The sequence below is a fragment of the Tenrec ecaudatus genome, chromosome 1 (assembly GCF_050624435.1).
Source record: "Tenrec ecaudatus isolate mTenEca1 chromosome 1, mTenEca1.hap1, whole genome shotgun sequence".
NCBI lineage: Eukaryota > Metazoa > Chordata > Mammalia > Afrosoricida > Tenrecidae > Tenrec > Tenrec ecaudatus.
Genome location: NC_134530.1, coordinates 214159615 through 214172344, shown reverse-complemented (window position 1 = coordinate 214172344; position 12730 = coordinate 214159615).

Sequence of the window (12730 nt, the reverse complement as noted above, 5' to 3'; positions counted from 1 at the left end):
GTCTTAAATGTTTGAAGTTAAACAGGTGGCCATCTAGCACAGGCCCACATGGAAGAAGTACACCAGCCTGTACAATCATGAGGTGCCAATGTAATCAGGTAACAGGCACCAGACGATTCAAAATAAAACAAAAAGCATATTGTTGGGAATGAAGGGGGTTGAAGCAGAGAACCAAAACCCATTTATAGACAATAGGGCATCCTCTCACAGAAGGGTCACAAGGAAGGGATGAGTCAACCAAGTGCAGTATAGCATTGATGAAACACACAATATTCTTCTGGTTCTTTGAAGTTTCCTCACCCCCCACTATCATGACTCCAGTCCTGCCTTACAGTTCTGGCTAGACCAGAGCATGTACACTGGTACAGATAAAAGCTCAGATCAGATAAATCCCTGAGGAAGAAAACTGGGAGCAGCAATACCAGGAGGGCAGAGGGAAGGTGGGGAGAGGAGGGAAGAAAGGGGGATCAAATCGCAATGCACAACACATAATCCCCTCCCCCCACCCCCCAGATGAACAACAAAAACATGGGTAAAGGGAGACAACAGTCAGTGTAAGATATGAAAACAATAATAATGTATATTTTATCAAGCAGTCACAGGGTGGGAGAGGGGAAGGAAGGAAAAAAGAGGAACAGATATCAAGGGCTCAAACAGAAAGCAAATGTTTAGAAAATGATGACAACACATGTCTGGGTATGCTTGATACAATTGATGGATGGAATATTATAAGAGCTATAAGAGCCCCAATAAAATGATTTAAAAATTTTAAAAATATGAAACAAAAAATAAAAGTTTTTTTCATATTCTAAAGTAAACTAATTAAGTAATGATCATTTAATACATAAAAGTTTTTCCACATATTTTCTTAATTTCCAATAACTTTGGAAATATTTTCATTAATGAAGCTATATTTTACATACATAATTAGATACATTTATATCTTGATAATTGTAACCTAGTTGTATGTGGTAATGTTATTTGTGAATTGATGTTAAGATATTAAAAGCATATTTGCATGGCTTTACTTCAAAATTTTTTCAGTAAACTATTTAGCTTTGGATTACAAAACCACTAAAAATATTCTCTTAAGCAGAATTCATCTACTTTATAAATAGCTTATTTCCTTAGACAATGAACAGTTTATAATATTAAAGTAAAATTAATAAACATTTGGGGTCCTGATTTTACATTAGTACATTGACTCCCCTAATTAGACATTTTTTCACTAATTTTAACTGTGCCATTTACTACATCTTTTATCTTCTTAAAACTTAAGCAAGCAAAATATGTTGGGAAAATGTTCATGCTTTTGCTTATTTACTTTTTAGAAATAGAGTGCACAAACAATGTCCTTTTCTTTTATGGGAATGCATTTTATTTTGTAGCCTCGGTGCTTTTTTCCTAATCCCACGGTGTTTCCTGAACAACACATTCCATTCTCATTTGATTTTGATGGTCTTTGTGTTTGTGTGTGTGTGTGTGTGTACTATTGACTAGCAACTAATTGTAGTTCTTTTTGGGGTATGCTTTCTTTTAAGTTCATTTTTTATGGAAACTTAAACATTTTATTTTATCTTCTTTTCACATATGTGCAAAATGACTAGCAATCATTTATAGGAAACCTAGGGCAAAATAATTTAGCTGTCAGTTACAGAAAAGAGAACCAGAAATATGATAAAAGGCTTAGCTTATTCAGGCTTGCATTGAACATTAATACATAACTGATTATTTTGTAATTATTTTCTAAGAAGAGAGTAATGGAAAAGAAGATTTAATAGCTGAGGGTTATCAATAACACCTCTTGAAAGGTCCTAATCAGTAAGGTAGCTTCATTTAAAAGAATCCCCAAAATTTCAAGCTTTATTATTTTTCTAAACAACATTTTTCTACTTGTCTTTACATGATAATATGATCTATAACAAATGAAAGCCCCTCTGAAAACAAGTCAAAGGTTTAAAAATCTAACATTGATATTCCTTTTCTCTGTCTCACATATCATACAATTTAATTGTTCAATCATATTAGGACTCTTTAGGCATTCATCAACACATCAATTTCAGAACATTTTCTTCTCATACTCATTATTGTTAGCTCCTCTTCACCCTGTTTCCACCATCCTCTTCTGCCATGTCCCTTTTCAGTTATCAATCCACTTACTGTCTCTACGGAACTATTTATCCTGTAATTCATTTACAGAAAATCATGTAAAACAAACAAACAAAACAACAACAATAACTAGACAAGACATAGAAAACCTCAATCTAGAAGATGGAAATATTAAAAATGGAAACAAGTTTAAAATGCGTCAAAAGGGATATTAAATGATAGGCTATTACACCTAACTCTGTCTGCCACCACCAGCTTTACAATGCTTTGTCTGCTACGAAGGCTACTGGCATCCCTGAACTATGATCAGAGAGGAGTCAGCAGAGGATTCGTCCTTGTGGAGAGCCTGCAAGTGGATTTGGGACTGCCACTCTCCTTCATAGGTTTTGAAAACTAGGTATTTACTGTTTAACTTCTAATTCAATTCCCCCCTTTGGATTTGGATTTTACTCTTTATGATCCTCGTATCCCACAGGCTTGGTGCTTCCTGCATATGCGGACTTAACTGACACATCACTGCTTGCTTTAAAAAAAGCCTTTCAGACCTCAGATGCTATCTTTTCTGGCAACTGGGCACCTTCTGGTTTCTTCACCATTTTAGGCAACAGAACACATATTTTCAGTGATTGCTTTATGAGGGTCAGCATGGAGTAGGGCTATATTATAAGAATTAATTTTTCTTCAATTGGCACTAGATGCATTCATACACACACAGATATCAGTATTATTTTATGATAGAGAACTTTATAACTCATCCCCCTGGGGTGTTAGGTGATTCTATTGATATTGTCATTAATTTAGCTGGTGATATAGAATTTAAACACTGTTAAGAAAAGGAAGTTACAGGACTCGGGGGAAATGGTGACTCAATAGGAATCACCCCGGAGCTTCTGCTGCCAGAGCAGAAAATTGGGCCTCATCGCTGTGTTCTCACCCGTTGCCTATCTTGCTATGACTTGATTCTTGGTGCATATTGTTATCTCTACAGCATTTTATAGATAAGATAGGCTGGAAGAATGGTCTGGAGGAGAAAACAACAGGACCAATGGTTTCAGGGGGACATGGGAGAGGGGGAAGTGAGGGTTAGGAGATGGTGCTGAGGAACCCAGGGACAGGGGAGCAAAAAGTGATCCAAAATCAGTGGCAAGGAGGGTGTGAGAGGCCTGGTAGGGATTCAACAAGGACAATGTAACCGAGAGAAATTACTGAAACCCAAATGAGGGATGAGCATGATAGTGGGACAAGAGGAAAGTAAAAGGAAATAGAGGAAAGAACTAGGTGACAAAGGGTATTTACAGAGGTCTAAATACTGGCATGTACATATGTAAATATATTTATATAGGAGAGTGGGGAAATAGATCTACGTGCATATATTTATAGATTTAGTATTAAGATAGCAGAAGGACTTTGGGCCTCCACTCAAGTACTTACTCAATGTGAGCACACATCATTCTATTAGGTTGGCATTCCATGATGCACACCTTCCTGACATGATTGCTGAAGAAAAATGTGTACATGAGCACATGTGGTGAAGAAAACTGATGGTGCCTGGCTATCAAAAGATATAGCATATGGGGTCTTAAAAGCTTGCAGATAAACAAGCGGCCATCTAGCTGAGAAGCATCAAAGCCCACATGGAAGAAGCACACCAGCCTGTGTGACCATGGGGTATAGAAGGGACCAGTTATCAGACATCAAAGAACAAAAAGCATATCAGTGGATGCCCAGGTTCCCTATACAATCACTGAAGACAAACGTGTGCATAAGCAAATGTGGTGAAGAAAGCTAATGGTGCCCAGCTATAGCGTCTGGTATCTTAAAGGTTTGAAGATAAATAAGCAGTCATCGAGCTCAGAAGCAAAAAAAAGGCCACATGGAAGAAGCATACCAGCCTGTGTGACCACAAGCTGTTGGAGGGATGAGGTATCAAGCATCAAAGAATTAAAAAAAACGTAATAAATGAGGGTGAGTGCAGAGTGGAGACTCACAGCCCATCAGTAGCTAATTGGACACCCCTTTACTGAAGGGTTGTGGGGAGGAGATGAGCCAGTCAGGGTGCAGGTTGACAACAATGAAACATATACTTTTCCTCTAGTTCTTAAATGCTTCCCCCCGCCAATATCATGATCCTAATTCTACCTTACAAATCTGGCTAGACCAGAGGATGTACATTGGTACAGATAGTAACTGGAAACACAGGGAATCCAGGACAGATGACCCCTTCAGGACCAGTGGTGAGAGTGGTGATGCCTGGAAGGTGGAGAGAATGTTGGGTGGGAAGGGGGAACCGATTATAAGAATTTATATATAGCCTCCTCCCTGGGGGCTGGAAAGCAGAGAAGAGGGCGGGGGAGATGTCGGACAGTGTAACATATGACAAAATAATAATAATTTATGAATTATGAAAGATTCATGAGGGAGGGGAGAATGGGGAGGGGGGAATGAGGAGCCAATATTAAGGGCTCAAGTAGAAGGCAAATGTTTTGAGAATGATGACGGCAATAAATGTACAAATGTGCTTGACACAATGGATGTATGTACAGATTGTGATAAGAATTATAAAAATGATTTTTAAAGAAAAGGAAGTTATACAAGTATAGGCCGGCTTCAGACCTCAATACATGAATTGTTGATATGCACATATTAAACTCTTAAGTAACTTGACACTTTACACAAACTATGATGGTTTGTGACAGGGCAAAACCTAATTATTACTAACTAGACATTCTAGGAGTGCTTGGGTGGCACACACAGTTACCAAGCGGGGCTTCTAACCAAATGGTTGGGAGTTTGAATCTGCCCAGAAGTAAAGGTGTGGCAATTTACTTCTGAAAAAATCACCCATTGGAAACCATATAGAGTCCAGTTTTACTCTGACACACACAGATTCAATGGCAACTGCTTACACATGCTAAGAAATATCACTAAAGTGTCTCATACTTAAGGTGAACAAGAGCTAACTCAAGAATAGTTGTTTCATAAAAGATGTGAAGGAAAGAATTTCTAAAATTAGCCAGGGCACTACACGGATGTCACATTGCAAAGACATAGTCTTGGGAGTTAGACACATGCACATTTGAACCTTTGGCTCGCATGATTTTGCATGTGATCCATGAACTTCCTTTTGACCATTTGAAATTTAGAAAATGGAAAGAATAGGTAAATTACTCATGACCTCATTGCCAATAACCAATTCATAATTACTTTACTTTCCCAATCCATGTTCAGGGAGATTCACGATCCAGTTCTATAATTAAGTAGTGCCACCCAAACCACAACCCATTGCTGTCAAATCAACTCCAACTTACAATGACTCTGTAGGAGAGAGCAGAACTGCCCCATAGGGGTTCCCAGGCTTTAAATCTGTATAGAAGCCAACTGTCTCATCTTTCTCCCAAGACAGTGGCTGATGGGGTCAAACCACCCATTTTTCACCTAGAAGTCCAATGTTTAACCCACTACTCCATCAGTGCTCCTTTTAAAGTAGTATAGAGTGCCTTTGATTAAAACTAAAAATCATACTGCTGATGGGAACAAAAAGGGGCAAATCTCTTTGGAAATAGTCTAGCAATTCCCCAAACGGTCAAAGTTACCATATGGCCTAACAATTATCCTTCTGTGTATATAACTATTAGAAACTAAAATATATATGCACCAAACATGTGTATGTTAATGCTGAGAGCAGGATGATTTATAAATTCAAGCATTAAAAACAACCAACTTTTCCATCAACTAATCAATCAATAAGTAAAATGTTATATACATTGAAATATTATATGTACAGTGAAATATTCTGGACAATGAAAATTATTAGTCAGTAAAGAGTGAAGAACTGATGCCTTCATGACATTCATATGTGCCACAAGACTTGCCTTGAAAATATTATGCTAAATGAGAGAAAAACCCTCAAACTCCATGTAGTCAGGGCTGACGCATAGTGATCCCCCATGGGTTTCCGAGACTGTAACTATTTATGGGAGTAGGAAGCCCAGTCTTTCTCCAGCAGAGCTGCTGGTGGTTTTGAACTGCCACCTATGCAGATCACTGCCCAACATGTCACCAGTACACCATCAGGGCTCCTAAGTGAAATAAACCAGTAAAAAAAGAGAGAATATGAAAGGAAAGATATGTCTCTATTTATATGAAACACCTAAGCCAAAACCAGTCGCTGTGGCATGCATTCCAATGTATAGTTATCCTACAGGACAGAATAGGCCTGCCCCTTTGAGTTTCAAAGCTCATACTCTTAATCAATGCAGACTGACATATCTTTCTCCTAATGAACAACGAGAATGTTCAAAACACTGACCGTTTGGTTAGCAGCCAAACATGTAACCACTGCACCACCAAGACGCCTTATGAAAATGGCCAGAAAAGTTAAATCCATAGAATCAGAAAGTCAATTTGTGACTCACAGATGCTGAGAATCAGGGGGACAGAATCACTGCTAATGGATACTAGCTGGGGTTCTGTTCTGAAGTATGAAAATAAGATGAGAAATAGTAATATTTGCACAAATATCTGTGACTACATTAAATACCAGAAATAAAAGGAATATATTAGCATATGAATTATAACTGAATAAATCTTACCATAGACAATGCTGGATAGAAAAGTATTCAGAATAGTCCTTGTATGGTTGGAACAGATGATGAAAAAAATTATGGGGAGCACACAAATTTTTAATGAAGACCAGAAAGAGAATGCTCAACTATCAACTAATCAGCATTTCAGAAGGAAATAAGAGACGAGGAAGAATGAATATTAAAAGAGAATAATGCCAGACAATTTCCCCCAATTACTAGTTGTCAGAATGAATCATGAAACTCGGTGCATTCCTAGCAGATTTGAAAAGATGGACCGGCAGTAGAGAAAGCAAGCAAGTAGGCTAGAGAGAAAGAAAGAAAGAAAGAAAGAAAGAAAGAAAGAAAGAAAGAAAGAAAGAAAGAAAGAAAGAAAGAAAGAAAGAAAGAAAGAAAGAAAACAAAATGGGAAGGAGGCCATGGAAGGCAATGTCATGATCTCCAAGGAGGGAAGGATATTTTAAAATATATTAACACATATATACCAGAGAGCAAAGAATACTAAACTGCACTGTGTGATAAGTCAGAGCTTCTGTTGATCATAGCATATCTCGACAAAGCAAAAGCAAGCCACAAAATGAGAAAATATTTGACCAACAAAGAGATATTACATAATTAACTTATGCAGATTACTGAAAAGAGAGAGAGAGAGAAGCTGGTATAGAGATGAGCAAGAGACGTGAAATGATCACACGGAATATGGCCAATATATGGAACAAACGAAAGAGCCCTACTGCAGTTAGGTGAATTGTTAAAACTGCTTTGGAAAAAATAATGTGACATCACCTGGAAAATCTGGATTTGCATACCGTTAGTGCCCTGCCAGTGCGTAGATCCCCACCCACAGGGGCCCTACGGGGCAGAATAGAACTGCTCCCTCGGGTTTCTCTTCCATGTGTACCACATGACCTCATGATTCCGTTCCTCACATAGTCCAAAAAGAAATGAGTGTAAATGCGCATCTACTAAGTGACAAAGAAATCCGCATGGTCTAAGGATTCATATTTACAAAAATCAGAATGAGTTCAATGGAAGCCAAGTAGAAAATAACTCAAGTACAGCAATGAAAATAAACAGACCACACCTACATACAACACTCCTAAGAATTTCAGAATGGAGCAGGAGAAGGGAGACGCAAGAAAACAAAAGTTAATGATTCCATTTATATAAAGTCCTTAAATCAACTAAATTATTATATTAGAAAAGTATACATCTGTGAAAAAGTAATTTCTAAAGAAAAACAAAGAACTGATTACCTTGAAAGTTAAGCTAAGGGTTGGTTCAAGAAAGTACAGACATGAGCACTGGAAAAAGATACTTAAAGGCTTTGTAAGACCCAGAACAAACCTCTTCCTGAAGTCTATTCTAACTCATGGTGATTTCGTTGGTTATGAACGCTACTCCATAGAGCAGCGGTTCTCAACCTGTGGGTCCCGGCCCCTTTGGGGGTCGAATGACCCTTTCACAGGGGTTGCTTGATTCATAACAGTAGCAAGATTACAGTTATGAAGTAGCAACAAAAATATTTTATGGTTGGGGTCACCACCACATGAGAAACTGTATTGGAGGGTCACAGCATGAGGAAGGTCGAGAACCACTGCCACAGTGTTCTTGACTATTCCCTTTACAGAAGAAGTCAGTCTCCAGGATTTTCTTCAGTGGTACCAGGTGGTAGGTTTGAACCACCAACCTTTAGGTTAGCAGTCAATTGTAAACTATTTGTGCCACTGAGGGACTTTAGCAGCTTCTTAGATGATGTCAAGCATCTATTTAAAAAAAAGTGTTGACTTTATGCATATTATTTTGTAATGTATTAAGCTATTTGGTGTACATTTAAATATTTTCACTGCATAATAACAAAGGCTTAAGTAAATAATAATAAAATACGAGTCAAATAAAGCATAAAGTATATTTATATAGATTTTTATACTAAACATTATAAAAGTTAGTATTTGATGGCATATTAAACATTTTAACCAAAGAAGATTTTGGAGATTGTATTAAAGATTTAAACCTAGAGAAAATGTCTGGAATTCAATGCTACAAATTCTCTGTATAATGTTCCCACAAAACACAGTCAGAAAATTGCAGAATTTTAATGCACAGATTTTTAAGGATTTAAAGTTATAGTGGTAAAAGAAAATAATCAAATTCAAAATAATTAATATTTTACTTGCACCTGCTATAATTTTAGCTACATATTTACTTGATTCAAGGATATGTCTCTCTCTTATAAGGGCCCCCCTACTGGATTTCTTCATGTTAATTTTAGTGGTCGTTGAGCAAATTTGAATACTAGTTGTATTTAATTGTCTTCCTTGTTGGCATATAGATATTATACTATCACATACTGCGATGTGCTTCGCGATAGAGCTTGACATGTTCTGTTTGTTGGTGACTGCAGTGCTGTGACTCTTGAATCTGTCATTCCCAGTGTAGCGCATCACATGCTGTCTCATTTCAGCTCACGAATGCTTAGGTATCAATCTTTATGTGTGTTCTTCCATTTAAATTGTAGCAATTTCCAATTTTCCTAGATTCTTATTTTGTGTATTCCATGTTCTGACTGTTAAAGGATGTTGCATATTGTCTAAGCTCATTTTGAGTCAGACTCCATTAACACATGAAGATCCTAAAAGCGTGTTCCCTTGATGTCACTAAGGTCTACTCTTCTTTGGGAGGCAGCTCTTTCCGAGTGGTGCTTTGAGTGCTTTCCAACTTGAGGGAGTGGCTCACCTTCTGTCCCTGTGTCAGCCAGTGTTCCACTGCCATTCATGGGTTTGCAGTGTCTAATGCCGAGGAGGTGGGAAACCTTTTCCTTCTTCATGGTCTTTCCGAGTCTGGAAGCGCGGCTCAAACCTGTTTACAATGGCTATTTGCAATACTGGTGGCATGCCTTCCAGCATCACAGCAACATGCAAGTCACCAGAGCATGACAAACCGACAGATGAATGGGGAAATTTCAGATAGTTTTGAATAAAATTTCATATAAATATAACTGATGTGTTAACGTCACTTTGTTCTCATGTCCTTTAATTCGGATTCACTGCCTTTGACCGTGGTCATAGTAAATTCAACTTAGTAAGTAACAAACTCCACCAACAGAAAAACAAACACCACAATTGTTTATGGTTTATAGTTTGGTGCACCTTTTTATTCCAGACACTTTCCAGAGAGTTTGAATCTTGTGTTATTAGGAAAATGAAAGATAATGGTGAAGAGAAAGAAAATATGCCTTTGATTCACAGTTCTTGGTTGAAATATTGGCTTCAGCAATGATTATCTGTGAAAACTAAGAATAGCTATGTAATTTCTCTAAGGTCCACCTGCTCCATCTTGTGGAAAAGATATGATTGCAAGTAGACTATGAACATTTTCCAAGACTAAAGATAAACTCCAAAAATATTCTCACAAGCACCATGAATTTATTTCTCTGTCCTCCTTTCTTTTAATTTCCTTCTCTTACTTGAATACACTGATTCAGGTATGTGGACTGACTTGCTAAGAGGAATCATGGAATCATGGACTTAAGTGTAAATCTATTAGATGAGTCTTATGCCTGGTTACCAAGAGTCACCTTTGAGATATTTCAAAATACAGCATTCCCAGAGATGATTGACTTGATCTGGAGTAGCTTTGAAAAACTCCATGGAGAATTTTAGTGGTTGTGGATTTAGTCTACCTTGATCTAAACTTCCTATACTGGTCTCTGATCATTTATTGTCAAACTCCTAGTACTTTTCTAAGAATATTAGACCCTCTACCTCCTTAATATTGACACCCAAATGCATTCTGTTATATTAGTGTTCTAGTAGTTGGGGGGGGGCGTTCTGCTATCAAGTATTTTTAGCTATTTATTCCAAAAGTTTGTACTTGACAAAATCTGAAAAGAAGAAAAAAAATACTCTTTTCTAAACTAACACAATTTTAACACTACCTTCATGATTTCCGTCGCGAATGAAAAATACGGGCTCACCATGGTTTCCGGTGATTCCTGACGCTGAGGGGACAAATCAATCTGTCTCAGATGTGCTCGACTAGAGTGATCCTTAGAGGCAGGGACTTCATCTGACATCCATTGGACATGTGGTCAAGAGAAACCAGTCCCTGGAGAAAGATATCATATTCAGTAAAGTAGATGGGCAACAAAGGAGCGGAAGGCCCACTTGGAAATGGGTTGTCACCATGGCTGCAACATTGGGCATCGGTACAGCAACAATTGTGAGGATGGCACAGGACCAGGCAGTGTTTTGTTCTGTTTCCCATAGGTCGCTGTGGATCGGAACTGACTCGATGACACCTAACAGCAACAGCAACAACGAAAGCTGTGAACTATGAACGGTGCTAAAAGCTATTGGAACAATCCTGACCAGAATGCATATATATGCCTTATTGTACAATTTTGCTTACGATGCAAATTTTAAAAATCCCACTCTCATCTAACCACAATAGGACTAAAGAAGTGGGAATAAGAAGTGCGATGATTTAAAGTGTCTTGATTAGTGTAATTTCCACTAATCAAGGAAAGATCACAGATTAGAATGATTGCAAATGGATGCCAGCAAGGAAAACAAACTTGATTGGGGGGGAGGGGGTGTTCAACTTTAGTGAATGCTACATTAAGACCCCACTGACCAAAATGACAACCATTTGAAAGCCCAGGAGCGAGAACAGAAGCTTCTTGTGGTCAATAAACCATTAAAGGAATAAGGAACAGGAAACAGAATGAGTAAAATTCCATCTTTGTCGCTTTTAGTCTGAGTCTGTGTAAACTACTCAAAGTATAAACCTAAGGTAGTTTATACAGCAAACGGCCCAAATATCTCTGACTTGTGCAACCAGAAAATGGAACCTAAGCCAATTCAGGCCACTGAAATGAGCTCATGAATTCTGAAAGAAAAAGGACAAGATAGAAATTACTCAATTTCTAAATACCCACTTCTTGGACTAACCCCTGGATGATATGTCGTTGCTGTTTTTAAGTACTATTGAGTCCGTTCTGAAGTACAGAAAGCCTATCTATGACAGAACAAAGCACCGCCTCGTCCTGCCCCGTCCTCACGCTTGTTCTTGTGTTTGAGAGCGCTGTTTCAGCTACTGTATACGTACTTCCATCCCTGTGAGGGCCTTCCTCTCTTTCGCTGCTTCTCCACTTGACCAACATGATGCCTTTCTCCAGAGTCTGGTCTCGCCTGCCAAGTTTTCCAACGACATGAGACAGTCTCCATCCTTTCTCTGAGAAGCATCTTGGCTGTGCTTCCTACTGGACAGATTTGTTTGGTCACTTAGCAGTCTATGGTGCTTTCCACAGTTGTCACCCTGAATTATGTGTCAGGTGCCATCGAGCCTGTTCCAACCCAGAGCCACCCAATGCCCAACACAACAGGCCACTGCCCCGTCTGGGCCATCTTCACAGTCCTTCCTGTGCTTGAGCCATTGTTGCAGCCGCGGTGCCAATCCATCTCAGTTAGGGCCTTCCTCTTCTGTGCTGACTTACACAGACGTGGACTCCGATCAAAGTGGCTCAGATAAAGAAGAGAGGTCTAAATAGATACTGAAATATGTACCAAACACTTAATTGCCCACTTGGGAGAAAAGTTATATGCTAAATTTTAATTAGACTAACCCATTCTACTAATTTATGATGGCTCATTTCATTTGTCTTAGAAATGAGCACCTGTAAGCTCTTGCTGGCAGCGAGAGTGACCGTGTATTGCGAGATAGCACAGACTAAGACCTTTCTGTCTATGACTTTGCGTGTTTACATCATGACTTTCAAGTGAATTTTCACCAAAAGGCCAGCTTATTTTTCTTCTCTGTACCCTAAGGCTTCTGCTCAAGTCTTGATCTGGGAATGGAATTCACTTCCCAGAGCCTGACTGCTCCACATTACACTCCACTAAAAGTTTAACTAGTTGTATCAGCCAATTGGCCGGACATATATTCTGACTCTCAGTCCAGCAGACTAAGTCTTGTAAGTTTAAGACTGAACTTTGCGCTGGGCAGTAAATTCTCACCATTACAATATAACCCTGTAT